This window comes from Ciona intestinalis, unplaced genomic scaffold (genome assembly GCF_000224145.3).
Source record: "Ciona intestinalis unplaced genomic scaffold, KH HT000084.2, whole genome shotgun sequence".
In the NCBI taxonomy this organism is placed as follows: Eukaryota; Metazoa; Chordata; class Ascidiacea; order Phlebobranchia; family Cionidae; genus Ciona; species Ciona intestinalis.
Genome location: NW_004190406.2, coordinates 14,024 through 18,448, shown reverse-complemented (window position 1 = coordinate 18,448; position 4,425 = coordinate 14,024). Strand labels below are relative to the sequence as shown.

General features: G+C 35.0%; 2 long non-coding RNA genes across 2 annotated transcripts; both read right to left on the bottom strand.

Annotated features, from left to right (window-relative positions):
* Window positions 1-32: 32 nt before the first annotated feature.
* Window positions 33-1,959, bottom strand: LOC104266561. The gene is made up of 3 exons (XR_001975151.2): window positions 1,668-1,959; window positions 1,074-1,249; window positions 33-949 (listed from the first exon to the last, which is right to left on the bottom strand). It is a non-coding gene; the product is annotated as an uncharacterized LOC104266561 (long non-coding RNA).
* A 149-nt stretch (window positions 1,960-2,108) lies between these two features.
* Window positions 2,109-4,076, bottom strand: LOC113475027. Its single transcript, XR_003396764.1, has 2 exons — window positions 2,394-4,076; window positions 2,109-2,338 (listed from the first exon to the last, which is right to left on the bottom strand). It is a non-coding gene; the product is annotated as an uncharacterized LOC113475027 (long non-coding RNA).
* Between the last annotated feature and the right edge of the window lie 349 nt (window positions 4,077-4,425).

The following is a 4,425-nucleotide window of genomic DNA, read 5'->3' as shown; positions in this document are numbered from 1 at the left end:
TTTTAATTTTTGTTCAAAAGGTAGGTACATTTCCAGAGATAGTAGTTGGAGTATTGTGACAGAGTGTGGAAGGCAGTGTCAGTGATACGTTTACCAGTTACAGCATTACAAGGGAGTATTTGAATGGGCTTTTTGACATTTACTGCGGTCTTTAAAACTGGTGTCTGGAGGTTTACATCAGAAGCAAGCCTACAAATAAACCGGTTTGTCTTTGGATATTTTTGTGGCAGCTTATCACACACAAAAGATTTTGGCAATTTTCTTTTTTTCAACTTCAACGAAACATCCGGCTTTTGAACTCTAATCCCTTCTTCATGTTTGCAAACTGTGTTCAAATCTTGCTGAATCAAATACAGCTTATCTTTTGCAATTTGAAGTGCTTGTTGTGAAGGGACATCATATAATGTGTCTTTTAATATGTTCATCATTTCAATTATTTGATTTATTGTTTGTTTCATGGGCTTATCTGATTTTTTATTTGATTCTTCAACATCCGTGAGTGCGTGTGCATGTTCAACATCAACTGATGCATCAGTGTTTCATTACTTTTAGCTTCTTTTGTTGAAATTATTTCATTGTCTAATGTTACATACACCGAATCTCTAAACCAGTTTGGCAATGAAGCCCATGGTACGCCTGCATAGTTATTAAAGACAGCAAACATATGTTTACACGGCAGGAAGTGCTTTTTAAAGTCCGGGCAGGTGCATTTTGGAAAGCGTATAGTGTCACCTAAAAATACTTCATATTTTTCTTTGCCAGAACTACTGTTGACAACAAATGAAGAAGAGTCTACTCGGTTGATCTTGTCATGAGTAAACGATAATGCACTATCCAATCTTTTTTACAATGCCTAACAATGTTAGGTGGACGGTTGCGAAGATATACAGGTATTGATTTATGGAAAGTTTTATACAATCCAGATGCTGTGGTGTTTTCATTTATGTACCTATAAACATATAATAAAGTAAATTAATAATTTGTTTACATTATGTATAAACTATTGTTAAATGATTCAGTATATACTGAGATGTATTTTTTGGGGTTTAAATATCCCAAATTATAACACTTACTTAATGAAAGCTTCAGGTAAGAAATCATTGTGTAGTACTTTAAGTAGACCAGATAAAGATTTGTCGGTTTGGAAACGTAGGTGACATTCTTTGAGTAAACGGTTTTGACGCTCAACGCCATTATTTGTACCGATTACCAATTGCATTTTTCCCACCTGGTGAAGCAAAACCCATCTCTATAAACATTTTAAGTTTTAGAATTTGCCAAAACATTCATAATATACTACAAAGTTGATCAAGTGTTATTATTTAATGTTAAACCTCTCTTTCTGGCCACCAAATACTTCTGAAGCTTTAAGTTTTGTGAAAAATCCTAACTGTTCATAAACGCATCTAATGCAGTTTTGCTACTGCAAGTAAATGACCTAACACTGCATCTTTCCTTGCCCCAACACCGTTGTCTAATTTTTTCAACCCACGTTGCCACGCCTGCTCTCGATGAAAGTCGCAAAGAAGTACTTTGCAACCTGGTTTATAAGGAAAGTTTTAATGAATGTTTTGTCACTTTCTAAATGAGATTGTACGTTTTAAACATAGTTGCTTAATTTAATTTTGTATACAGTATGGTTTAAATTGTTATAATGGTTAGGCTACCTTTCAAAGTTGCTTCAATTGCATTAATTTCTGCATCGCAAAAATCTGTCATAAAGAAAGCTGGTTTCCAGTCAGGTGTCCAAGCTTTAAACATTTCCAGGGCTTCCATGATGTCTGATTGCTGTTCACTTTGTGTGACAAAACAGCCAACGACTTGGTAATTAACGTTGGTTTTCACACAAAGAAAAAAAAGTTGCAGAGCATATTTAGATGTCTTGTATGTGGCATCAAGGAAACAGAGGTGTTGACCATAACGAAGCAAGAGCCTTCTTTGCCACTGAGTTTGGTAAACAAATAATAATGTTTGTTTTAAATCACATTGACGGATGTCGTCAGTTTCTTCAGTTTGATGTATGGGCGGAAATATATGTTAAGGCTTTCACAATTGCTTCTCCATTCATCAACAAGTAATTGGACATTACATTAGCTTGATCTATTTTTGATAGCTTTCGTTTTGTAATAGCCTTAAAATGGTGGTTACGGATGTCCTTAGTTGTGGGAAAGAACCTTCGATTGGTTTCCAACGGAGGTGTTTCGTTTTTAAAAAGATCCAAAATAACATACATTCTCAAATGTCGCTTAATTTCCATTATTGAATAAACCCTTTCATCAATCAACTGACCAATTTTTTGAATCAACCTTTTGTCGACACTTTGCAAAATGCCTGCAGGCTAAATATAATGCATTTTAAATACAAAATATGAAAATAAAATTAATTTAGCTTACCTGGCCAACAGGGTGACCAATGTGATCAGTTAAAGCAGGAAATCGAACTTCAAAACTTGTTGTACAGAAGAAGTTGTACAAGAATTAACACCAACAGAACGTATGGTTCGGGAAACCTTTTCCTTTTCTGATTTTTTCCCATTATTTAACTGCATAAAAGGTTAAATAAATACAGGTTTCATATTATAGGCAACACAAAAAAAAACACTAACTTGCCTTGTAATTGGGGAATTGTAGCATTTCCCTTATGGTTACAAATGCTTGGCAGTCTCTTTTATAATGTTTTTCATGGTATATGTGGTCAACATTTTTACTGGGTTTCTTCCTTTGACCAATTCTAAGCTTGTCATGTTGGCACTCCAGCTTGGTGAAAGACTTAAACCACAAACGGGATATTGTCATTAAATTGTACCAAACATTTCTTTAGATCTGAATAAAATCAAAATGTAATTTACTGCCACACAAAAACCTGTAAGACCATAACCATTTGCCGCATATACACACCGTCCCTACTACATGTTAAAAACTTGTTTCTTAACTTACCGTGGTGTTTTTTTTCTTAAAACAAACAAATTTTGTTGTTGTTTTTGTTTCAAACACTTGAATGGCATGTAGAACATCATGCATTGATGAAAACTTAACATTCCCACCGAGTGCAGCATCGACAGGTGCTGCCACTCCTTCATTCACGGTGTCTTTAAATGTAGAAGGCATTAGAGTCTTCTGTTTGCTGCAAAGAAATTGTTTAAAAATACCCAAAAAAGATGTATTTTGTACATAATAACAATTGAAGCATAACCAAAAAAGTAATAACATATATATATATATATATATTCAAGTTATTTGGATTTTCTAAGTAAACAATAAAAGTTATCAAACCTTGCTAAGTCAAGCTCCGATTTGCGGGTCTTCGCATTTCGCAGGTCAAAATCATCCATGGAATCACTTGAAGCCCCAGATTCTGTGGACCTAAAAGGAAAAGAGTTATTAGTGTTTTCTAAATTTAAACTTCTTCCTCGAGGGGAAAGCAGTTGTCGTCTTCTTTGAAATTTCCGAACACTCCATTAGGATTTCTTCATCGGGCAGATGTCCAACGTGAGGGTGAGCCATTTTCAATAAACTGTAATTTGCTTATAAATTGCTTTGCACAATGCAATAATATCTCTTTAAGCAAGTAAATATATTTCCACTGTTAAAACAGCAAGGTTATTACAATCACGAAAATTTATTAGTTGTTTCCTACTACTACATGCTCCAGGGGTAGGCAGTCTTACAAAGTGCTATACTATCTTATTTTACGTTATGCTGCAGGGGTAGGCAGTCATACAAAGTGGTATACTACCTTATTTTACATAATGCTGCAGGGGTAGGTAGTCATACAAGTGCTAAACTGTCTTATTTTACATTATGCTCCAGGGGTAGGTAGTCTTACAAAGTACTATACTACCATATATTACGTTATGCTCCAGGGGTAGGTACTCATACAAAGTGGTATACTATCTTATTTTACGTTATGCTGCAGGGGTAGGTAGTCATACAAAGTGCTAAACTGTCTTATTTTACATTAGGCTCCAGAGGTATGAGCAAGTTTCCCTAAATATCACAGCGAAAATTTTATAAGATATCCATTGACGCAGTGCGGATGCCTCAGGGGTACGAAATAAAGAGCCTACCCTTCAATCCGACTCGCCTTTTTCTCTTCGCCGAAAACGAGAGTAGCGGGATCGCTGAGTCGGATTCGGAACCGACTTAAACCGTCATGTAAACAAGGTAACTGTTACTGGCATTGGTTTAGCTTTCTTAACCTTTATAGTAACAGTATTGGAGATGATACTGATGACAGCAGGGTCCAATGTTGCATAAACAGAATTTCTATAACTGTTCGGTAAGCTTTCCTATGGCATGTCTCCTCTTAAAATTCTTCATTACTGAACCTTTTCCTTTCTGCATTTGTTTCATTGTTTGTTTGTTTTTTTTCTTGTTTTGCTTTTTTATTATATTTATTTATTTTTTATTACACATATTTACCTCA